The sequence below is a fragment of the Callorhinus ursinus genome, unplaced genomic scaffold (assembly GCF_003265705.2).
Source record: "Callorhinus ursinus isolate GAN/ISIS: 27379988/994484 unplaced genomic scaffold, GSC_fseal_2.0 scaffold4, whole genome shotgun sequence".
NCBI lineage: Eukaryota > Metazoa > Chordata > Mammalia > Carnivora > Otariidae > Callorhinus > Callorhinus ursinus.
Genome location: NW_027397066.1, coordinates 112191854 through 112218474, shown reverse-complemented (window position 1 = coordinate 112218474; position 26621 = coordinate 112191854). Strand labels below are relative to the sequence as shown.

General features: G+C 34.2%; 1 long non-coding RNA gene across 1 annotated transcript in view; it reads left to right on the top strand.

Annotated features, from left to right (window-relative positions):
• The first annotated feature begins 4728 nt into the window (after positions 1-4728).
• Positions 4729-26621, top strand: part of LOC141372503 (uncharacterized) — a 126350-nt gene continuing 104457 nt past the window's right edge. Inside the window, exons 1-2 of the long non-coding RNA XR_012377767.1 lie at positions 4729-4940; positions 7608-7690. This is a non-coding gene — a long non-coding RNA (uncharacterized lncRNA). The remainder of the gene's footprint in view (positions 4941-7607; positions 7691-26621) is intronic.

Below are 26621 nucleotides of genomic sequence, written 5' to 3'. Positions count from 1 at the left end.
GCAATTAAACTTAGTTTCGAGCCCAAGCATAGGAATTAGTTTTAAATCACTAAATCATCCCTTGCTCTCACCATGGGATCTATTCATGTGAGCTTCACAGGTTCAACATTCTCATCAACCAAGTGCAGTTAGATTGTACCAGCTTCTCACATCTTTAGTTGCCTGTCCAAAGTCAGTACAGCCCTCTGATAACCTAAGTTTGTGACAAACAGAATCAAAACAATACTAGTGTACACACTAAGAATTTTGGTAATTGGTAATACTCCTGTAAGTATTCCTTTATTTCTAACTTTTTTCTTTCTTTCTTTCTTTTAAGATTATTTATTTATTTATTTGAGAGAGAGAGAGAGAGACAGCGAGAGAGGGAACACAAGCGGGGGAGTGGGAGAGGGAGAAGCAGGCTTCCTGTCGAGCAGGGAGCCCAATGTGGGGCTCGATCCCAGGACCCTGGGATCATGACCTGAGCTGAAGGCAGATGCTTAATGACTGAGCCACCCAGGTGCCCCTAACTTTTTTTCTTTTTGTCCATAAATGCATCATTTGAAATAGCATTTTTTCTAAAATTTTTCTTAATATTTATTTTTATTTAATAATTACCTTCCACATTAAAATGAATTGATACAAAGTAAATTGTGTGATACATTTCTCTTCCTACCGTCCCATATTCATTCATTCATTCATTCATTCACTCATTCAGTCTTTCATTAATTAATTCAACAAAATTTTAAAACCAATTTAGTTCATCGTAGGTGAGGCACACATAGATACTTGGAATGCATCAGTGAACAAAAGAAAGATATTTGCCCTTAAATAGATAATATTCTGGCAGTGAAAGACAACAATAAACACACATAAAAATTAGTAAATTATAAAGAATTTTGATTTGAAAAGCGTGTTTTGTAAAGGAGAGTTAATTTAATAGCACTATTTATTAGAAGGCAGTATAGATCTCAATGCAAACACCATTTTAGCAAATAACTTAATCATCAATATTATTTAGTCTCTTTATGTCTCCCTGAAACCTTTTTGGATTGGTCAAATCAATGCTTTTCTTTGCATGAACAAATCATTATAGATAGATAGATAGATAGATAGATAGATAGATAGATAGATAGATAGATGTTAGATCTGTTTAGCTATTTAATTTTCATTTCTTTTACATGATTTATTCCCATTGCATATGAAATAAATATAGAAATACTTATTTACTTATACTTAATAGCCAATTATTTTTTTGTGAAATATATTTTGCCCATCATTCTATTGAGTTGATCTTTTCTAATCATTTGGAACTACTGCTTTATTTAATCAGAATATTAGTAACCTGTTTTATACATTGCAAAATTTTTCCAGTATGTTTTTGAAATTGATTTTTTCCAGTAATATTATTGCTATGTAAATAATTTTACTTTTTTTTTAAAGATTTTATTTATTTATTTGAGAGAGAGAATGAGAGAGAGCACGAGAGGGAAGAGGGTCAGAGAGAGAAGCAGACTCCCCGCTGAGCAGGGAGCCTGACGCGGGACTCGATCCCAGGACTCCAGGATCATGACCTGAGCTGAAGGCAGTCGCTTAACCAACTGAGCCACCCAGGTGCCCAATAATTTTACTTTTTAGTATCCATATTTACCAATCTTGCATTTGGGGTTTATAGTTTTGTCTCTTGCTAAATATAGCCATCCACATGTTGATGTTTTTCCTAAATATTTGGATGACTTTATTTTTATTATGAAGCCTTTGATGAAACCGGAATTTTTGGTGATGCAGAGAAGATTAAGGATCATTCTATATATTCAACAAATTGTCAACCATTTGTTCCAGCGATATTATTTTGTAATTATTCCCCTAATGCTTTGAAATTCTACTTTAATGCTATATTTCCATTACATAGTTAGATATATTTGTAAGCTCTTTATTCTTTTTTTCACACTTTCCCAACTAGCTACATATGTGCATAGTAACAAACAATTTTAATTACTGTAGTTTTACAATGTCTTAATAATGCAGGCATGAATTGTCTCATGATTATAGAATATCCATTGTCTCATGATTTTTATTTTATTGAAATTTGCTGGAATCCATTGTCTCATGATTTTTATTTTATTGAAATTTGCTGGAAATTCTTGTACATTAATATGATAAAATCAACTATATTAATTTACACTAAATTGCACATCTTTTACATGCTCATTTTGATGAGTTTTATCTAATTGACACAGTCGTGTAACCACCATCAAAATCAAGACATAGAACATTTAGATTATTCTCAGTGTCCCCTGGTATCCCTTCCTAGTCACCTTGCCAAGGCTGTGAATAATTTGCATTGTCATTATAAATTTATTTAGACAACCATATGATTTTTATCTTTCATTTTATTAATGTAGTGTATCACACTGATTGATTTGTGTATGTCAAACCACCCTTTCATCCAATGAATAACTCCCACTTGATCATGGTGGGATCATCCATTTAACTTGCTACTGAATTCAATTTGCTACTATGTTTGGAATTTTTGCATCTGTATTCATCAGGGACATTGGCCTATATTTTCTTTTCTTGTAGTGTCCCTTTCTGGCTTTAGTAACAGGGTAAGCTGGCCTCACAAAATGGGTTTGAGAGTATTCCCTCCTCTTCAGTTTTTTGGAAGAGTTTAAGAAGGATTAGCATTAATTTGGCTTTAAATGTTGGGTAGAATTCACCAGTGAAGCCATCTGGTCCTGGATTTTTCTGTGTTGATATTGAATCAGTAAGGAAGCTGATTCAAATTCTTTCCTTGATTTTGGTCTGGTCAGTTTTTCTATTTCTTCATGACTGTATATTTCTAGGAATTTACCCACTTATTCTAGGTTTCCCAATTTGTTGGTGTATAACTGTTCATAATATTCCCTTTTTATCTTTTGTATTTCTGTGGTATCTGTTGCAATGTCTTTAATTTTATTTTTAATTATTTATTTGAGTCTTATCTTTTTTTGTTGTTACTCTAATGGTTATTTTATTTATCACTTCAAAAAAACAGCTCTTAATTTTATTGATCTTTTCTGTTATTTTTCTGTTCTCTAATTCATTTATTTCTGCTTTAATCTTTATTGTGTCCTACCTTCTGCTAACTTTAGGCTTAGTTTATTCTTTTTCCAGCTCCTTGAGTTGTAAATTTAGGTTGCTTATTCATGATTTTTTTTTCTTTATAAGCATTTATCACTATAAATCTCCCTCTTAGAACTGCTTTTTCTGTCCCCACAATTTTTGTATGTTGAATTTTTATTTTCATTTTCTTAAAGATATTTTTGGTTCCCCTTTTTATTCCTTCTTTGACCAATTCTCTGTTAAGGAGTGTATTGTTTGATTTCCATAACTGGTTTGGAGACCGGGTTGTGGAGGCTAGCCTGGTATTGGACCAGGGTTCACAGGAGTCCACAGAAGAGCCCTGTGCCTTGGAAGCTGGCCAACTCTGGGTTAGGCTGTGATCCTGTGTTCACAGGAGCTCACTAGGAGCCTGGGCTGTCTGGTGCTAGAGCTTGCTGGTCCTGAGGTCTGCAGTGAAGTAGACAGCTTCACATGGGGTAGGTATTTCTCTCCATGCTAAGTATCCTGGAGCTTGGGGAAGGAGTGATAGGTATAATGTTTATCTATATTTCCTACATTCCTCAATGCAGCTTTCTTCTTTCTGTATTTCACTCAGGTGCTATAACTCCTCACCTGGAATCCTCTCTTATGAATGTGTTTTTGTGCATGGACAGTTGTTCAAATTGTTGTTTCTGGGAGGGGACAGGCACTAGAAATTCCAATATTGCCATCTTTCTGGTGTCATTCCACAGCTTCTTGTTTTAATTCTCAGTTGACTGAAACCAGTTGTCCAGCAGTCTTCTCAAGATGGAAAACAATATTCTCTAAAAGTTTTACCATGTTTGAAAATGTTTGCCTTTTGCTTTTTTATATGTAAATAATAGTTTTACTTGGTTTAAAATTCTTTGATTACTCTTTCCCAAAGGCTTTATTGTCACTGTTCATTTTCTTCTAGCTCTAAATTGCAGAAGTAAAATCTGAAGCCAGTCAGTTTTTTTTTTTTTTAAGGAGATGATTTTTATTTCCTATTTTCTCAAGAGGTTTATTCTTTATCTTATTAACCTGGCACAGTTTGGGTTGGTATCCAGCATAACTCACTTGGAAGCGTATGTAATACACTGTGGCTATAGAATGGTGTCTTCTGTTATTTTGGTAAAAATATCTTGAATTCTTTAATATTTCTGTAACCACCTTATTTGTTTCTTTTCCTCAGGAATCCTAATTATGGATATATTGGGAATGTGGATATATGGGGTATATTTAACTATCATTCACATCTGTGAAATGTCTCTCTAAACCCTTTTTTTTTTTTTTTGCTTACTTCTCATTTAGTTTGCTCACTTTCACTTGAGCTGATGTTTATTGTCATTAACTCTGGAGCAGAGATTGCTCTTTTTTGAGGCCTTAAAAAGAAATCTATATTTCTGCAAAACTTTTTACAGTCTCTTTCTCTTTTCTTCTGAATTTTTCTAGTTTATATTCTATATTCTTAGAATTCTAAAAAAAATATTTCTTCTTTAAGAATTTTTAGATATTATATATTTTTAATTATTTATGTAAATTTTAAAGGAAATCTGAACCTGAATTTAATCCAATGTGTGACAAAAATCTTCACATGGATATTAATCTCTGTTTTGGCTCTGGTTTGGAGACTAGGTTGTGGAGGCCAGCCTGGTATTGGGCCAGGCCAGGAACCTGGGTTCACAGAAATCTACAGAAGAGCCCAGTGCCTTGGAAGCTAGCCAACTCTGGGTTAGGCTGTGATCCTGTGTTCACAGGAGCTCACTAGGAGCTCCTGTGCTAGAGTTTGCTGGTCTGCCTGGTGCTAGAGCTTGCTGGTGCTGAGGTCTGCAGTGAAGTAGAAAACTTCACATGGGGTAGGTATTTCTCTCCACGCTGAGTATCCTGGAGCTTGGGGAAGGAATGATAGGTATAATGTTTATCTATATTTCCTACATTGCTCAATGCTGTTTTTAACTTAATTTTTATTTTTATTCTAATAAAAAAGTATATGAAAGTATTCACCAACCCCTAGAAAAACACAATAACTGTCAAACCTGGTAGGTTTCTCTTAGGAACACAATTATTTTCTGGTTGTAGATCTCAACATTTATTTTTTTTAAAATCTAGCAAAAATGGTATCAAATGATGTTCTGCTAATTTCATTATAATAATAAACTTGAGAATTGATACCTAGACTTGATGTTTAATTTTGTCTCAAAATTAGTCAGATAAATTTATCTTTGGCTAGGAAGATTACAGGAGTTAGTTTCATTGGTTTCCCCTGCCTGCCCAGATAGTTAATATAGAAACTAAAATATTATTTTCTACATTTACACTTAAATAACTATTTTTAAACTCAACATAGAATTAAACGGACACAAAATATTTTAAAATTCGGTTGTGGACTTGGGTCTTTTCTCTTCAATGATCTAAATGTTTTCAGAAATCTAAAATGTCAGAGTTCCCTGCCCTGAAACTCAATGGTAAAATTTCCAACAAACTGAAATCAAAGTCTGGAATCAAAGTTTTTACTTTAGTCATTGTAATTTTATAATGTATTAAAATTTGGATTCCATTTTATTAGGAAATAATCACAAATAATATCAGCCAATATATTTTTGTAAATCTCAGCTCAAGATTTATGTTTTAAAAATTCAAAATATGTGTGTTATAGACAGGCCGAAAAGTAATGCATTGTGTGCTACCTCCAAATTCTATATTGGCACCCATTAATCTTGGAAGTATGGTAGGAGAAGAGGAAACAGAGCTATTACTTTTGCTTAGCATGGGACAATATTGATTATTGATTTTTCTTTATTCATTTTCGAATATTCAATTAATATGGAGTGTATGGTGTATAGAAAGACTTTCATTTTTCTTGACATTGATTCAAAAGTTACATCATAAAAATGAGTTAAAATGATGGTCTGGATTTTATAAATGATATTGACAAACATTTTGAGCCTTAACAAAATGTAATAAGTTCACTATTGCATATTTGCATGTCTTTTTAATTTTGAGTTCTGAACATTTAAAAAACATATTTTTCACACGTTTTTCCTCTGGCAATTATTCAATTATTTTAACCGCTGTTAAAAAATATTTATATAAAGAGAAAATTATTCTGGAAAAGTCAAATGAATTCCTAACTTCTGGGCTTATGTGATTATCACATAATAATGTAATATGAATATTAAAGATGTAGAAAACATGAGGAGGAGTAGATAAAATAAATATTAGAAACTTCTTATAGAGTTGTTTGAATTAAAGTTGGATATTTGACATTCTGTACTAGAGAATTAATATATAAATGGTCAATATAAATGTAATTAAGCTTCATTTATATAACTGTTTTATAAATTTGAAAGAAATAAAATATAAGCCAAAGATCAAAGATATTGCAATATTTTATATAAAGTGATTAAGTTAAATCCCAACAAAATTAGGGTAAATTATGTGTTTGTTAAATATGGAGGTTACAAACAGGATCTAAAGGATACCTCTTCAATCAGGAAATTAAAACTTCTTGGTTTGATTAATGATGTTTGCAGTATGAGATAATATGAAATGCTAAAGTGGAAATTACAAAAATCATGGAAATCATTGCCTATGGAACAACACTGAAACACAATTCCTTCTATATTTCTATCTTAACGTGACTTCATTAATAATATTCCATGCAATTCTCATATTGGATAATAAATGGAGTAAGCAGAGGGATAAGTGGATATGATGAAAAAGAAGACTTCTTAGAGCAAGTTGAGACTTCTATTTCATTTTTATTCACGGTTGAGTTAAATGAGCATGCACTGGGCCCATGCTATGTGTAATTTATTTTCCTAGGTAGTAAGTATTCAAAATAAAACTATTGATCTTTGTGTCCAGGAATACTAGACGTGAGATTCAGACAACATAGACTGAGCAGACAAGAAAAAGAAATTTGTAAATGGTTAAACTTCTTGAATTTTTGCAAGAATTGTTTCCAAAGAGTTAAATGTGCCTTAACCTCATACATATTTGAGATAATTGACAGTAATGATATCTAATTAGAACCTGTCTACTACCACACCTATCTGTTGTGACAGTCAAAGGCAATCTTTTTTTCCTATAGTTTAATAAAAATATTAAAAAGTGGCATGAATGAATAATTTTCCAGACAGGGAATAGAGACAAAAAATATATTATTTTGCTCACTTACCTATCAGAGCATGTGTAAATTATATCCTGGAAGAAAGTGACTCTCCAGGACCAGACTCTAGAAAAAATAGAGGGAGGTTATTGATCCAGATACTTTCCAGGTAAAACTAAAATTATGGTATGGAATAAAAGTCCATCTGGACATCAAGGTGATTATCTAAGATTCCCCTAGATAAAAGCTGAATAAGATTGTTGTACGTTAGTAATATATATGGAATGCTCTTAAAAAGGGGGTTGGGAGATAGTAAATATTGAATTAATTTTACTTATTATTAATAATCATTTCCATTATTAAATTCCCAGGTTGTATAAATTTTTTTTCATGCCAATATTTTATTTTGCAGTGTCAGTTGGAGGAGTTCATTCAGAATTTTACATAACACCAGAGTTTCTGCTTCAGGAACTGCAACCAAAGCTTTCCATTTCTGTAAGTATTATAAAATAACACAAAATTAGTACATCCAAAGTTAAAATATTCTAACAGAATTATTGCAGAATAATTAACATACAATACATCATACATATTTAGAGTATACAATTTAATTTTGACATAGGCACATATCCATGACACTATTACTACAAAAACATACTGAACATACTCATTGCCCCCCAGAGCTTCCTCACACCCCTTGTACTATTTCCCTTCCTCCCTATTCCTATCCCCTTCTCATCTGCAGGCATCCACTGATCTGCTTTTGTATCTATTTAGATTATTGTGCATGTTCTAAAATTTTCTATAGATGAAATTAATACAGTATCCATTCTCTTTTGAGGTATATGGCTTCTTTCACTCAGTAAAGTTATTTTAAGATTTCATTTATCTTACAGCATGTATTCATTTTTATATTGGGTAATATTCCAATGTATGGATATACCAGTTTGTTTATCCATTGAATTTAATGAACATTTAGATTTAAATTAATACAAATAAAGCTTCTATGAATATTCATGCAGAAGTAAGGACATACGCTTGCATATCTCATAGGTATATACTGAGGAGTAGAATGGCTGGATCATATGGTAGGTAGATGTATTATTAATTTTAAAGAAATTGCCAAACTATTTTCCTAAGTGATTATCTCAGTGAATGAGAATTCTAATTTCCTTACATCTTCACCACGCTTTGGTATTCTTGGACTTTTAAATTTTAGCCATTCTGACAGATGTGTGTTGATATCTCATTTAGTTTGCTTTTTCTTTAATAACCAGGGTATTTGAATATTTTTCATGGGTTTATTCACCATGTGTTTATCTTTTTGTTGAAGTTATTTACCATATGTATGATTTGCAAATATTTTTCCAAGTATGTGGATTGTCCTTTCTTTTTTCCTAGCAGTGTCTTTGAAGAGCAGATTTTAAATTTGATGTGTCCCAATTTTTCAATTTTGTTTTATGGAGCAAGTTTTTATTGTCGTATCTGAAAAATCATTGTCTAATCCATGGTAATAAGGATTTTCTCCTGTGTTTTCTTCTAGAATTTTTATAGTTTTTAGGATTTACATTTACATCTCTGGTTCATTTTGACTTAATTTTTGTATGCGGTATGAGGTATAGATCTAAGTACATTTTTTGTGTATTGATATTCAATTATTCTTTTTTAAAAACGATTTTATTTATGTATTTGAGAGAGAGAGAGTGTGTGAGAGAGAATATGAGGTGGGGAGGGGTGGAGGGGGAGAGAAAAGCAGACTCCCTGCTGAGCAGGAAGCCTGATGCTGCTGGGCAGGATCCCATCCTGGGATCCTGACCTGAGCCAAAGGCAGAGGCTTAATAGACTGAGCCACCCAGCTGCCCGATATTCGATTATTCTAACACTATTTTTGTAAAGTCTATCATTTTTCACTGAATTGCTTATGCAACTCTATCACCATACCGTATTTTGTTCTATTGCTCTATTTATTTGAATTTGTGCCAATACCATACATCCTGATTATTGTTGCTTTCTAATAACTTATAAAAAGGTAGTGTTGTGGGGTGCCTGGGTGGCTCAGTTGGCTAAGTGACTGCCTTCGGCTCAGGTCATGATCCTGGAGTCCAGGAATTGAGTCCCGGGTCGGGCTCCCTGCTCAGCGGGGAGTCTGCTTCTCCCTCTGACCCTCCCCCCTCTCATGCTCTCTCTCTCTCTCTCTCATTCTCTCTCTCAAATAAATAAATAAAATCTTTTAAGAAAAAGGTAGTGTTGTTCCTATTAGTTCTTTTTCAAAACTGTTTTAAATATTGTAGGATTTTGATTTACATATCAATTTAAAAATTAGTTTTTCAATTTCTGCAAAGCACCTGTGGGGATTCTGATTGAGATTCCTTCATATCTGTCTATCAATTTGGACAGAATTGTCCTCCTACCAATATCAAGCACTTTGACTCATAAACATGGTATATTTTTCATTTATTTAGGTCTTCCTTATTATACCAGTGTTTCATAACTTCCAGTGCACAGATCTTTTATATCTTTTGTTAGATTTATCCCTAAGTATGTCATATGTTTTAATACTATTGTATATGATATTGATTTTAAATGCAATTTCTGATCATATATTACTATTACATAAAAATGCAATTGATTTTTGCATGAAGATATTAGTTCGTTCACTACCTTATTAGTAATAATGTTCATTTCACTTATTAGTTTCAGTAGATTTCATAGATTCCACTGAATAGATGATCATGCTATTTGCAAATAAAGATACAGAAGATCATCAGAAAAAAACCTTTTTCCTTTCTAATTCAGATTCCTTTTATTTATTTTTTTCATATTGTATTGACTAAAACTTCCAGTACAATGATGGGTGGAAGTGATAGATAGGGATGACCTTGTTTTCTGCCATATCTCAAAAGTAAGGGATTAATTTTTTGACCTTTGGATATGATCTTAATTGTAGATTTTTATAGATGCGTTTTATTAAGCTTAGGAAGTCTCCATCTATTCTTAATACTTTAGCAACTTCTATCAGTAACGAACATAGACGTTTCTTAACTGCTTTATCTGCATTTATTGAGATGGTCATATTTCTTATTTTTAATTTGATATAGTGAATTAACTTACTTTACACATGGGCGCCTGGGTGGCTCAGTTGGTTAAGCGACTGCCTTCGGCTCAGGTCATGATCCTGGAGTCCCGGGATCGAGTCCCACATCGGACTCCCTGCTCAGCAGGGGGTCTGCTTCTCCCTCTGACCCTCTTCCCTCTCATGCTCTCTATCTCTCATTCTCTCTCTCTCTCTCAAATAAATAAATAAAATTTAAAAAAATAAAAACTTACTTTACACATGTTAAATCAACTTGGAAAAAAACATACTTGGTAATCGTGTGTTATTTCTTATACCTACAAATTCAATTTGCTAAAATTCTTTTGAGAATTTTTATAGTTTTTGTGATATGCTTTTTATTTCCTTGTAGTGTCATAATCTAGTTTTGGCATCAAGATGTTCCTGGCCTTATACAGTGAGTTGAGATATATTCCATCCTGCTCAAGTTTCTAGAAGAGTTTGTGGAGAATTTATATTTTTTTTTTCCACTTTAAATGTTGAGGTGAATTCACCAGTGAGGTTGTGTGGGTCTAGAGATGTCCTTGTGGGGAAGTATTTTAACTATTAAAAATAGACCCTTCCTCACTGGGCCCTTGTTTGGCCCAGATTTCTAAGTCTCAGTCTCAGCCCATTGATCTTCAGAAGATAATTCTCCAGCTCAAACATGAAAATTATTTCTGAGGAACCAAGATCATAAGAAAAAAGAATCTTAGCAGCAGTAACAGTCACTATGACACAGCTAAAAATGTCTGGGAGAGCATATAATAAAGAAGTACAGAAAGAACAGCAAGAGCCTGGGACCATGGAAAATGCACAGCAAAAAAAACTTTTCTTTTCGTGTCACTGTCGAAGTTTACAAATCCACTCAAATTTCCGAAATGAATGTGCAGTGAATGTGCACGTGGATCCAGGTCACCAGCTAGTGTCAGATTCAGTTTTCAGTTAAGATGATCAGTGTGTATAGAACAGCTCTAAGAGGAAACAGAACACAAGTAAAGAACATTGAAGGGAAGACAAGCATTAGGTAAGGTCCACTGATTAGTTCATATTACCACACACACACACAGATACACACACACAAAATTCTAACATTTGTTAGAAGCTTAAAATGTCTCAAATCCTATTAAGCATAAAGGCGAAATCCAGAATGGGTATTTCCCTATGATGCCAGAAATAATATGAACAAGTAACCTCATGATGAGAAGCTTCTATAAATTGTTTATATTTACAAGTTGTAGATTCCAGAAAACCAGTACTGACTATCTGAAATACTGGTCAGGCTGAAACCAATAATATTTTATTTTTCTGTTGTATTTGTCCCCTCTCTTCTCAGGATGAAATAAATTTTCTATGTTCATAGGCTAACAATATCAATATTTGGGTCATAACTGTATTATGTATTGGGCTGCAGAAATATAACAAAGAAGGGAAATTTGCTTCTACTTTTTTAAATATTTGGATACTGGGGTTAATGTCCAAGAAAGTTTATAGCATGAAAGTAGTTTATAGCAAGACAGAGATAGAAAGAAAAGGAAAGAGAGACCAAAAGAGAGATGGATATGGACATAAGTCCTTTATATATTTTAACATGTTAACATAGTCCATCAGAGAAATGAGGTCAAGTAATTGTCATTGTCTTACCAACCTTTCTTTAGTGGATGGTATAACGACGACAATAATAACTGACATTTACTGAGTGTTTATTAATGCCAGACTCTTTTCTGCACAGGAAATATGTACCCCCTCATTAAATAGCTCTTATACATGTATATTGTTACAATAGATCTTTCAGGTATTTATTATTACTATTCCTATTTTAACATGAGAAAACTGAGATACAGTGAACTTGAGTAAAACTTTAGGATATAAACTGGTCAGTTGTGGGTTTATTATTCCAATCTATTTGCTTTGCACCTTGAGCTTGCACTAAGCTATACTCCGCAACTGTATTTCTCTGTGCGTGTGACTTGGCAAAATATTGGTTTAAATTCTATCTGCTTTAAAATCATGAGAGGTACTCCTGGGTGTCTGAGTCAGTTAAGCAGTTGCCTTCAGCTCAAGTCATGACAGGGGCAGGGGGAGTGTCCTGGGATTGAGCCCCTTGGCTCTCTGCTCAGCAGGGATCTCTTTCTGCCCTCTCCCCTGCTCATGGTCTCTCTCACTCACTTGCTCACGCTTGCTCTCACTCTCTTGCGAATAAATAAATAAAATCTTTAATAAAAGATAATATGAGAAATAATAGATAATAGATAATATGAGAAAATTAGAATATGTATCCTTCCCCTAACAAGTAACTAGAAAATAAAGTTCGAACCACTTTAATAAAAGCATTAAAGTAACACGCATGATGCGTTATGTTCGAGTGAAACATTTCTTATTATCCCTTATGGTCTCTCTCATGCACTCAAATACTTCACTCAAGCCTTTCAGATTCGGATCAGCTCTAGTAATATGGGCCCAATTCTTTATTAAATACTTTTGTTCTTTATTTTACAAATATCAGAAAAAAATTGGTTTAAAATACGAGTAATTCAAAGCAGCAGGAGGGTAACTTTATAAAGATGAAAGAAGTAATTCACCATGTGGAGATAACTATAATAACTCTATTTCCAACAACTTTACTAGAGACATTATATGGAACCAGTAGAACCCCAGAAGAAACAACAAAGTGATATATAAAATGTTCACGGAAGATTTTGTATTATTTAATCAAAACTGGTTCATTCTAAATAAGTTTTTCTCTTAACAATGTATTTTGGAAATTATTATAGGTAATCATGTTTTTATTATTCTAATATTTTTTTATTGCCTTAACGCTTATGTATTGTTTGTATGCCACAACTTATTCAGAAACTCAAATGTGTCGGGCATTCATGTTGTTGACAATGTTTTGACTATAAGCAAATCTATAGTAAATATTACTGATCATAAAGTTTTTGAAGTAGAATTTCTGTTTCTTTTTTTTTTTTTTTAGAATTTCTATTTCAATCTACCAAATTCCCAGGACTGAAAATGCTGTGTTTAAGAGCATGAGCATTTAAATTGTAATAGGCATTGACTGACTGATTTCCAAGAAGGCTGAAAATATTTCACATTTCTACCATTCAGTCCACTAGAATACAACCTCTTCCTCAGCATCAGGTGTTATCATCCCCCTCCCTACTTTATTTTATAGTATCAGTTGTTAGAGTCTTATTTTTTTTCACTTTTTAACATCTATGGAATAAAAATGCAACTCAATCAGTGGTACGTTAAATTTATATTTGCAATTTTTTTTTTCTTAGTAGCATATTAAATAATGGTTTTTCTTAGAGTCCATGAAATACAGTTAGTTTCAAATAGCTCATTCAGTGGATATAAAATGAGTTTAAAAAAATCTATGCGATATGAAAACACTGTGGGGTAGTTTAACTGGCAATTTAATTTTACTTTTTGGTAACATTAAAAAATACAAGTCTCATAAACCATGGCATCTTAAATTCAATGAATTAAACAATATTCCACTATGTTGTACTATACACCTAATAGCTACAATATGTGGGGTCAGGAGAAAAGGTAGAAATAAAAATGGCCCCTCTTACCATCACTCCCAATAATCCACATGCACGACAGTAAATTATTCATTCCATCCTGAAAGCTGGATTAAGATTTCTAGCTCATGGGAAATAAGAAGTAATTATGTCTGCCAGGAGACACACTAAACATCCCACTGAATGTGGAACCGCCACTCCTCACTGGTCACTTTGTGCTCTTTGGGCTATGGGCCAGAAGGCAAAAGAAGGAGTTAATTTCCTGGCAATGGTAATAGATCCTTATTTCCACATGAAGCTGTAATGGCCACTATACAATTGCAACAGGATGGAAAGTACGTAGAACCTAGGGGATTCACTGGGCACTTGGTGGTATTTCTATGTCCAATGGTAATAGAAAACAGCTATGACAAGAAGAGCAAAGCAACTAAGACACAGATGCTTGCAGCATGGATATGGGAGTCACCGACTTAGTCTGGTTTGCACTGTTATTAAAAAAAAAAAATACCACAGACTGGGTGGCTTATAAACAACAGAAATTTATTTCTCACAGTTCTAAAAGCTGGGAAGTCCAAGATCTAGGCATCAGCTGATTTGGTTTCTAGTGAGATTCTACCTTCTGATTCATAGATAGTGTCTTTTCACTGTGATCTCACATGGTGGAAGAATCAAAGGAACTCTCTAGAGTACCTTTTATAGGGACACAATTCCATTCATGAAGACTCAGTCTTCAAGAGCTAATCGCCTCCTAAAGGTCCCACCTCCAAATACCCTCTCATCTGTCCAGTAGGTTTCAACTTATGAATTTTGGGGGGGAAACAAACATTCAGACCACAGCAGTCCTCTTACCATATAAGCATAGCTGACTGACCAAAATGTTGCCCAGGGGTAAGAGAAATCTAGAATAGGTTATGGGGAAGGGCGGGGATGAAACTTGTTTTTAGCTAAAAGAGCAATTGCAGTAAGTAACAAGACTGTAGCTTGTTTCTTAAAGATACCACCTTGAACTGAACTCTGGGGGCTTATTATGCTTTCCCTTTCGAGAAGAAATAATAGTATCTTGTTCATGCATGATATATCCCCTCCTGTAATTTTGGAGATGGTAATAACGAAGGTACAAGGAAATGTGAGTGGTGTAGTGGACTGCACCAGACTTCCCTGATTAATAACTTGAAACCCACTTGTCCTTTCTTTCTTTTAATTGTATCTGCTGCCTGGGCTCCGTTATTGTAGTACTAGATCCCAATAATAGTAGATCATACTCCTAATCAGATCAGATAAATGATCTAGTTTTCCTAAATCAGATTTACTCTTTTCTGAATTCATATTAACATACATCTTTACTACATGGGAATTATATCACAGTAAACATTTAAGTTTAAAGATAATTTTTCAAAATCTAAAGTATTTCAGTATTAAATACAGAAGTACTTAAATATATATATATTTATGTAGCTTTTCAAAGTCATGCATTTAAACAGCAGAATTAAAATTTGAACCCTTATTAATCTGATAACAATTTCTAAGTTCTTAAATATCATTGCATTTTATCTCTTGGTTTAAAAAATTATAAAATAATTCTTTGAAAATTAAAGAAATAGAGTTGACCCTTGAATGACACAAGGGTTAGGGTACCCACTCCCACAAAGTGGAAAAGCCACATATAACTTTGATTCTCCCAGAACTTAACTATTAATAGCCTACTGTTGACTGGGAGACTTACCAATGACATAAAGAGTCAACTAACATGTATTTTGTATGTTATCTATATTATATGCTGTATTCTTAAACTAAGCTAAAGAAAATGTTATTAGGAAAGTCATAAGGAAGATAAAATACACTTATAGTATTGTATGTATATTTATTTTTTAAAAACCCAGGTATAGGTGGCTTAGGCTGGTCAGGACTCCAGATGATTTTGCAACCTGCTGGCCTTGGGTGGGCCCAGGGGTGGCAAATGACCTGGTGGCTCACTACAGCTGCCCCATCTGCCTAGAGGTGTACCACTTACCCCTGGCCATTGGCAGTTATGATCACACTTAGCTCTAGCCTCCAGGAGTCAGGGGCTGTGGCACCACCGTGAAAGGGGTCCACACCCAACCACTTCATTGGCACAGTGGCTGACCAGCAACTTTGCCAGGTCTAGAGCCCAGAGATGCTGACAGCTGGGGTTGGGGAGGGGCGCTCCTCAGGTACTCGGAAGACAGCAGGTGCAGACCTGTGCACTAGCTGCCTTCCATTCAGTCCACGGAGCCTGGGGTGTTCAGTTGTAAATAATTGCCTTGTGGCTTTTGCTGTCAACTCTTTTAAAAAGTCTGTGTATAACTGGACTGGCACAGTTTAAACCTGTGTTGTTCAAAGGTCAACTGTACTAATAACTAGAGAAATGAATTGTTCTTATTATAGAAAACATAATGTTGCAAACTATAATTTGTTTTAAATTAAAAGAGTAGAAATTCTTGTGGAATGTGTAACTCTCAATTTATTTGGAAGATAAAAAGGCATATGCAAGACATTTTTTTTGAGGTAGAAGTATAATAATGTGGGTTCTTTATTACCAAATATTAAAACTCTAATAACATAAACTATGTACAACAGGTACAACAGAGACAAATAAATTAATTGAATAGAATATTAAGTTTAGAAATAGAGCATAATATACAGGTTGACTACTTTCTTAAGTGCTGTTTCAAGAATAAGTGTTAGGTTATGTACTTGCGTAATTGTAAAATTGTGTTTAATGTAGTTTAACACTGTGAAGAAGATGAATGTGTCATATTCATCCACTGCTTGTATATAGATGAATAAAAATAAAATACAAAAAGTGGAAACTCTTTTATTATAATAGGCAGTAATGAGCATATAACAATTGCAACTTTTCCATCGACAAAATATTGAATAAGAAGAAACACTCCTGTTTGTTTTCTGTTTAGGTAGTATGAGAGCAGTACTGTGTTAAATTTTAGAGGTTAAAATATTTTGGCCCAATTCTTTTTATAGATGCCAACATATTTTTTCTCTTTTCTTCTCTTTCTTTCCTTCTTAATTCTTCTCTCCTCCCCTCTCCTTTTTTCCCTTCCTCCCTTTCATCCACCCTCCCATGCTCCCCCCTTTCTTTCTTTCTTTCTTTTTCTTTCTTTCTTTCTTTCTTTCTTTCTTTCTTTCTTTCTTTCTTTCTTTCTTTCTTTCTTTCTTTCTTTCTCTTTCTAGAACTAATTATGATTTCCCATGACTGTTGTTTAATATTCTCCTTATAAAACAATTTAATAAAAATACCTCATTTACATGTTCAAGGGAACCGCATCCTGAATAGGCACTCATTTTCATGCCCAGGGAAGGATCTCATGCTTTACTAAACAGGCACTTTTACTTTTCTTCCTTTCCTTTTATTAGTTACCACGTCAGCAGAAAGAACAAGGGTACTCTTTTTCCAAAGTGCCTGCATTTAATCGGAGGTTATTGCATGTCCTGCAGGAAGATCAGAGCAGGTGGATTAAAATAAACTGTACTGATACAAGAAGGAAAAAAGAGAGATAGAAAATATTCTCACTTGAAAATGATTTACACTGTTTAGAAGAGGAAAAAAACCCCACAAAATTAAATAGAAGCTCTGAAGCTAAATAACATAGGTGCTTTGGTTTTGCCAAGATTTTATTTTTACTTCCCCTTCCTTTGACTCCATCATTTTAACACTCTGAAATAAAAGCATTATAATCTGAAAGTCAATATACTGAAAAGTATCTATTAAAACCTCACCTTACAGAAAAAATACTGTAGTTGACTGAGCTTTCAGTCTCCTGTTTATTAGTAGAAAGATTTCCCACACAGCCTTGGCTATTTTTCAAAGTCTACATTTAAATGAGTATAATTCAATAAGATAAGGCACTATGTCTTTTAGGAGTGGTTTACTTACAAGGTAAATTTTAACTTAAATGAAGGTAGTAAATATTTTTTTTCTTCATCTTGCTGTCTATATAAAGTTTTAATTGGCTACTTTGTGAAAGGTTATGAAATCCAGTCATATAAAAGCATAGGAAAAGTATGCACATTTTGGATTTCATAATAACTGATTTCAATCTTTACAGGAGTGTTTTACGGAACAGAAACTATAACTAGAAGTTGCAAAGACACCTGCAAAAATACCTTTCTCCCACTTTTCATTTAATGTTCTCTCTGACTATGCAACTATAGGGCAGAGAAATATAATAAAACTGGATATGTAGTCTGGGCTTAAACATGTTGTACTGTGTACTTTTTTTTTTTTTAAATCCCTTGCAGTGGCATAGTAACATAAAACATATTTACAGATTGGAGTCTGGGAATCAGGAATTACACTTGCCTCCCTTTACTGTATCATTCTTTTTCTAGTAATTATGCACACTGACATTCTGAAAATATCAAATTTTACAAATTTTATTCACACTAGAAAATGATATAAAATGTCTAAAATACAAAGTTTAGATATTGTGAAATATCATCAGGATATAAAGAACAGTCAACGTTAGCCCGCCTCTGATCATTTAAGGACTGGCAAATGAGAGAGAATTTTGTCTTTATCTTATGTGGCACTTTGAGGGCAGGTTCCTGTGCCATCATGCAAAAGGTGCTAGGAGTTGGCACCCTTTCAGTTCTGTCTCACAATATGACAATCTCTGCCTTCTCAGGATAAGAAAAATTAGAGCGCTGTATTAATAATGAATGTCATGGATATTAAGGAAACAGCGGAATGAAGGAGAATGGAATGGAATGAATTCTTAAAAGTGATACAACTGAAAGCCAATTACTGAACAGTCATTAAATATTTCTCAGCTACAGTTACTTTTGCTTACCTTCTCCATGATGCCTATGTTCTGCATGCTACAAAACCAACTATTGTTTTGTAGATTCGCTTTACATATGGTAGTTAGCTGGTAAATAATTACTCATTAATTCTTCTCAGGATATCATTTCTATGAAACCCATCTATATCTGGTATATGATATCTATAATTTTAGACCCTCTCTTCTCTTATTATTCTTATTCTTGATTTTGTTTTGTTCAGGTTTAAGTTCTTCATAAAGCATTTATTTTCTTTCCCCCCCTTAAAATGTGTTGGTTCATACATTATATGAATGTAATGAATTTTTGAATCCATTTATTTTAGGTATGCTTCTGAATTAAGTAGTTTTCAAAAATTTAATCCATTTACTTCAATTTACTTATAATTAGATGTATTTGTTTATTAAATTTCCTGTTTCCTAAAGTTAATTCACTATTTATAGAAATTTTACCAGTGTTGGTCACTATGTAATCATGATATAAATTCAAAAAAAATTTATTGAAAGTGTAATTATTTAAATGTCTATATATTTCCATCAATTCAATTTCTTAAGAGCTTGCTTGATACATTAATGTCAAGGAAAAAATTTCAACAGGAAATAGGAAGTGTAAGTTAAATTTTCGACGAAGAGAGGAAAAATATCAAATCAGTTTTATTGAATCCAGAACTGATTTTGTTTTCCTTAAGTTTTTTGAGATGAGAAATAGAAATCAAAGTTGTGTTGATTCACAATGAAAGTGGTTTTAGGGTTTGTTTGTTCTGCTTTGTTTTATTTGTTGTGGTTGTTTTGGTCATTGAAATTATCTCTGAGTTAGAGGATTTAGAAGTCTAATAAATAGAGTAGTGAAGTTGGGAGCCAGACTGCTTGGGTTTTGAAACAAGTCTTTGCCACGCACCCTAGGTATGAGGCCTTATAGCAAACAGCACCTAACTAGTAAGGTTGATGTGTGAACCACCTGAATTTATATGTGTGATGGGTTTAGAACAGTGACTGGCACATGTGTTCTCACTAAAATTATTATTGCCTTATCGTTGTTTTTATTCCTTGCCAGAGTGCTGAACTAATTGAGAAATTGGACAAAGCTATAAGGTTTATCTCAAACAGGAGGGTCTCTGTTGGAGAAAAGCTGATGTTGGAGATTGTGGCTCACCTGAAGTGATTAGGTTTCCAAAAACAGAATCTCAGAATGAGACAGAGTTCCCACAATTTCATAGCCAGACCTGCATTAGGACAGACGTCTCTGTTACAGTGACAGTGTTTATGGCTGAAAAATTTAAGGCATGAAGAGATACAGAGGAACAGGAGAGCAGGGAAGTACCAAAAGACAGGGAAAATGAAGGAGCTACGCCCCAGATTCTGTTGTCTGTTTTCAGTGTCTCAAATCATCAAAATCACTCCAGCAATGCTAAGGCCCAGGCAAGTGAAGGGGCTAAAAGGAAAGGAGCTTTGCAACAAGGGAGCTCCCTCTACAAGGATGGCAATTTCAAGGGAAGGAAAGAAGCCTCCGTCCCTGCTCAAAAAAATAAAATAAAAAATTTAAAAAATTTAAAAAAAAATCAGTAAATCCATTACATGACAAATGATCTAACAATTATACTGAGGGACAGACTGCAAATAGAACCTAATTCCAGACACGTCTTTGGGTTCTTTTCATTGTTTTCCCAGATGACTGAAAAAAAGAAAAATGATTAGGAAGTACAGTGTTTAATACATTTAAGGAATCAAATAATGTCCTCCATATGCATGCATTTGTCATTTGACCAATATTATTTCCACCTATTTGGAAAAGACAGTTGTAATCTAAGTTTGGAGAGACTTTTGAAGATTACTAATTGTTAGATCACAGATGCTTGGCTTTACTGGTATTACTATCAAAACAAACACAAGATAAAACCATATGATTAGGGGCGTCTGGGTGGCTAGTCGGTTAAACACCTGCCTTCCGCTCAGGTCATGATCCCGCGGTGCTGGGATTGAGTCTGGCATGGGGCTCCCTGCTCCACAACGGTCTGCTTCTCCCTCTGCCCCTGCTCCCACTCGTTCTCTCAATCTCTCTCTCTATCTCTCTCTTTCTCAAATAAAAAAATAAAATCTTTTAAAAAATCATATAATTAATAGTAAAGATTACTATCAGTCTTTAAGAAAAACATTTCCTGGAAATTTTTATTTTAGCTCTTTCATTTTTTTAAGATTTTTATTTATTTGAGAGAGAGAGAGAGTGCTCAAGCAGGGAGCAGGGGGAGGTGGCAAGGGGGGCATTGGAGAGGAAGAAGCACACTCCCCAGTGAGCAAGGAGCCTGATGCGGGGCTTGATCCCAGGACCCTGAGATCATGACCTGAGCCAAAGGCAGACGCTTAACTAACTGAGCCACACAGGCGCCCCTATTTTAGCTCTTATAATCCAACTTAATCAACATTTTTATAATATCTTAAGTTAGCCTAATTCTATTCAGTCTAAAAGTGATGAGAGCTTTTCATGAAACTAAAATATTATTTTATTAAAGGATTTCATTTCAACAGACAGTTCAGTGAAAGAGCAAGTTCAATTTTCCATTCAAAGGGAATTTTAATTGGTTTCTTGCCATTCTCTAAACATTTATGGAATTCCATTCCCCACTTTACTACAAAAGGAATTTCATTATAGATAAGTTCAAAAGAAGTAAAATCCCATCTTAATTTAGAAATAAGTATAGCTTCTTCTCAGAAAACTAAGTATACGAAATTCCTTACAGTAAAGAGGAAACTGTCTAAACACTGAGCTTGCTACCTCTTCACTTAAAGAATGCCTGCTATTTAACGTACTCACATCAAAAATTGCTGCAGTGAGCAACTATATAAAATATTATTCAGGATTTCAGTTTTGCAGATACATAGATACTTTAAACTTTGAGGATCTATTTTGTAAGAACTGCAGGTGGTAAACTGCTATATATAAAAAGTAACTCCCTTTAAATTTTATAAATTAGAAAACTTAGACAAACAGTACAAGTGAAAAAAGAAACCACATACATGTTATATTCACAATTTTCCTTTTCTCAATTTTTTTCCCCTAGATGATCCTTTTTTTCTCAGATGGATTTTTCTTCTGAAAGCTATTGTTTTTTACTTGGCAAATAAATGACATGATTAGTGCAAAAGGAAAAATAAATAAGAAGGTTAAAGCAGAAGCAAGTTCATCACTCCGTTATACCATCTGCTTTAACTTTTATCATCTCCCTCTCTCGGGAATGTGAGGATGCCTGCACACATTTCCTGAAGGTGAAGGCTACAAGGCGCAGAATATTCTGCTTAGTTTAAATCTTTCACAGGAGAATTTTCAAATCGATATAATGAGGTGGTTAGGAGCATATATTTGACATCAGACTGAAATATGTTCAAATTCAGGCTCTGCCACATTGTAGATGTAAGAACTTGTCAATTTGTTTAACCCTTCAAACCCCAAACACTCAATTCAAAAATTAGTCTAATAATATCTACCTCAAGAGTTTTTAGGAGGGGCGCCTGGGTGGCTCAGATGGTTAAGCATCTGCCTTGGGATCAGGTCATGATCCCAGGGTCCTGGGATCGAGCCCCATGTCGGGCTCCCTGCTCCACGGGAAGCCTGCTTCTCCCTCTCCCACTCCCCCTGCTTGTGTTCCCTCTCTCGCTGTGTCTCTCTCTGTAAAATAAATAAATACAATCTTAAAAAAAAAAGAATTTTTAGGAGAATCAAATCAAATTATATATGAAAATAATACATAATGTGTAATATTCATCACCTACTAAGCATGCAACAGTATTATTTTTTGTGCTGAAACAATGACTAGAAATAATTATACCTTGGAATCATAGTAAATGCATCCTCTGTATTGTCATAAAGAAGACATAAACTTAAGTGAAGGGTATATGCTTATTATAGAAATGGTTTTCTTATGGGGTACCTGGGTGGCTCAGTCAGTTAAGCATCTGACTTTGGCTTGGGTCATGATCTCAGGGTCTTGGGATAGGAATGAGCCCCACAAAGGGCTCCTTGCTCCGTAAGGAGTCTGCTTATCTCTCTCCCTGTCCCTCTGCCCCTCCCCCCCCGCTTGTTCACTCTCAAATAAAAAAATACAATCTTAAAAAAAACAAAGAAATGGTTTTCTTGTTCCTTAATGCAAGAGTGTTGTTGTTTTTTTTGTTTGTTTGTTTGTTGTTGTTGTTTTAAACACCTTACATATCTTCAAGAGTTTGACAGTGTAAGATGTTAGCATATCAAGCTGTGGATACCTGAGTGAATGCTGGGGATGAGCATGAGCAGATATGGTTATTAGTAATGTACCTAAAACATTACTATGAAAAGGGTTCCATCTGTAAGTGTAGCTTAGACTTACTATAAAGCTTTGGGTTCTAAAATAGCGCCATCATTGTTAATTTTCCAACACTTGAATTTCAGAATTGTCCTTTTCAGACCCTTTTGACTGACTTTTGACTGACTGAGAATCCCAAGGGGTTAAGGTGAGTGGAGAGAGCGTGATAGGCGGTGGAAAGGAAGGAGAGATTTTGCTACTACAAAAAAGCAGGCGTGGTCCAGCGCCTGCCTTGCTCCTCTGAGTTATACAGGGTCCCTTTGATAACTGGCATCTTCACTCTCCAGCCTGTCCCTATTTCAGTATCACCTTAAACATCCTTGCACACCTTCTCATCGTTCTCCGAGGGAAGCCAGTCACACTCCTTCATGCAAAGATGACATGTGTTTAAACGCTAGAATTGCAGCTCTTACTATGTATGTGGTTGTCTTGCAGAATACCTTCCTGCCTTGGGCGTTCCTCCCAATAATATCGGTTTAATCAATTATTTACTTTTAATAAATAGTCATTTGGTATTGTTTGTAGCATAAAGAATATATAATCTTGCTAGCTGGCAGCATAAATAATATATACTTTATTTTTTCTAATCAATATTTAACTTGGTCCCAGAGTAAGTATGCCATTTTTTTCTATTGTTCTTACTTGTTTAGCATTTTTGTTCTTTCATATTCAAAACCTATATCATTTTTTGTAAATATATTTCTCAACACTTCTGCAAACAAAATAATAATATAAAGGTCTCTGTCTTTTAATAGAGTAAGTCATTCTAATGAAAATGTTTAATATATTGGGCATCTACCCACTATTATATTTTATATATTTTATTTTCTAAGCTTCCTTGTGAACTTCTCCTTTTTTCCCTTTACTTTTCAGAATAGATTGAAATTTCATGATATTTCCACTGCTAATGTAGGGGAGTGTATGCAATTTACATTCTTCTAGCAATTAATTTTAATTTTTAAGTAACATTTAAATATTTCTTTCCTACAAAATTGGGAATAGTTAATATTTATAACTCCCCACCAGATGAGAAGCCAGATATAACTTAACCATTATCCAAGTTTAATTATCCCACTCCACATACATCTATCATGCTCATATTTTTGAGAATGCTTCTTATTCTCTTATTTTTTTGTTTTCTTCATGGCTTATCTTCCTTAGCATTGCAACATTACCTCGAACTTTCTGCAGACTCTCATGAAGAAATAGTCCAAGTTATTTTCTCTCTACTTTATCTCTGCTCTTCCTCAGGTTGGTTATTTTATTCACATTGTTTTTCTGTTTGTTCTTACTTGTTTGTTTGTTTGCTTTCAAATGACTAATGACTTTAAATTACTCACAGAGACATAACTAAAGCATTGGCTTCCTTAACTGCAAAGCGTAATATTTCTATCCAGCTTTGAAGGTCTGCTTCACATCCATCTTTCCACTGGGTGTATCCTATGGTTGTAGCTGTGAGGGTAGGTGGGCAGGAGGTATTTAAACAAGGCTGTCGATTGGAGTGGTCATAAAGAAAATAGCTATCAGCCCGAGTGAATAAAAAAGTTAAAAAAATGAACCTGGATTTGTGTATTTTAATAGATTTTATCTTTAAACTTTCTCTTTTTCTTCGTATGTTTTCTAACCTTATCAGTAAGGTTCAAAGCAGCCTTTTTCTGTTTCTCTCTAATGCCAGCAGACACAGTAAGAAGACGCAGAGGAATGTCCCCACTTTATAGAGTTTCATGGAGGTTATTCTCAGGGCTATGGAGGGACAAGATGAAGGCTTAGAAGGAATCATGGGTCCAAACTGTCCATGGTCATTCAGTTGGTTACTCTAACTTTGGCCCCTACCTTTCTCCTACTCCCAGTCCTTGTCACCTACAAATGTCATATTTCCTGGGGATCCTTTGAAAAGAAGAACCTTCACTGCTACACTCATCCTCCCCTGTGCCACTAGTTTGCAGACTTTACCAGGATAAATTCTAGCTCAGTATTTTATAGAAGTTTGTTATTTTAAAGACAGGCTGTTAACAACATGTTTCCTATTCCCATTGCTTTTATGGGTTTTCACTCTTCCCTTTTGTTCCTTCAGCTAAATTGTGTTTGGGGAGGGAGGTAAGTAGAAGCTTATATTTAGTATACAATTTTGAAGCAGAAGTTAGAAATGACCTCTTGAACTTTCACTGAATTCTGTCTATATTGTTCTTAAATGGCAAGACTGTTTGGATTATGCGCCCTGATGTAAAGAGGCTTTGCATAACTTAAATAATAGGAATTGGCCATAGATGTATAATCAAAATACCCAGCCATTTGGTTATTTTCATATTCCAATAAACATTTTAACTTTTAAAGAACATTAAACACTTAAAGTTCATTGGAATTAAATGGTGCTTCACTCTCATAATAGACTTTAGTTACCTCTATTTACTCAAATCAGTTGTACTCATAAAATGAATAGCTGGACTTACCTGGGAGTTTGTTAACTTTTAGGAGAATATCACCAAGAACTGTCTACTTTAGAAAACAGGCATTTTCCAGAATTTCTTTTGTCATTTCTTTCACTTGTCTTTTGTTCTTTGTGAGAGTCTTTTAGTTTGTTTATTTAAATAACAATAACCTGGTTAATACTTATCTAAGGATCTTGTTATTGTCTCTCAACTATTTGTGTTGATGTCTGATATCTCTGTGAGGAAGAAGGAGAAATAAAACTGACTGGCTAAGAATCCCTATTCAGAGTTGCAGGAACTTTAGCTACTAATTAGGACTCAGTTATTTCTAATTAACTTTCCTTTTATAATAGACCAGCATAGCCACCTATCTGAAAATTCCAGGGAATAAAACATGAATCACAGGGAATTTTTAGAGAGTGTTATGGACTGAATGTGTTTGTTCCCCCCAAATTCATGTTTGGAAGCCCTATATGATGGTATTTGGAGATGGGGGCCTTTATGAGGTAATTAAGTTTAGATGAAGTCATGAGGGTGAGACATTTGTGATGTGATTAGGACCTTAAAAGAAGACACATTGGAGGAGATTGCTCTTTCTCTCTACCCTCCCACACCTAGGAAAGGCCATGTGAGCACACAGCAAGAAGGCAGCTGTCTGCAAGCCAGGAAGAAGGGTCTGGCCAAAATGTGACCACACTCTCATGTTGATCTCCGATTTCTAGTCTCTTTAATTGTGAGAAAATAAATGTCTTGTTAAGCCACCCATTCTATGGTACTTTGTTATGACAGTCCAGGAAAATGAAGTCAGAGGGGCCAATCTACTGCCACTCCCTTGATTCCTGCAATCAAATTCTCATTACTGGGGACCTAGAAACTCATCCAGTGAGACAGTACACCAAACTTGAAGCATGTTTTTCTGAGATGCTACCATTGCTGAGATGCTACCTTTAACATAATAATCCATCTGTGTTTGTTTTACTTGTCTATTTAATTGTGTTCGGTCCTGAGTTATAATACCCTCTATGTTTTATCCACTGATATAGAAAGCCACTTTTATCATATAAAATTTGGGTCTGAAAACAACTCTAATTATAAAGATTTTATCCATAGTTTTCCTTTATATTCTAGTCTCCCATACTTAAACAGAACTGATGTAACACAGTATGCCTTCACAAGAAAGAAAGAAGAAAATAAAGAAGAAAGAAAGAAAGAAAGAAAGAAAGAA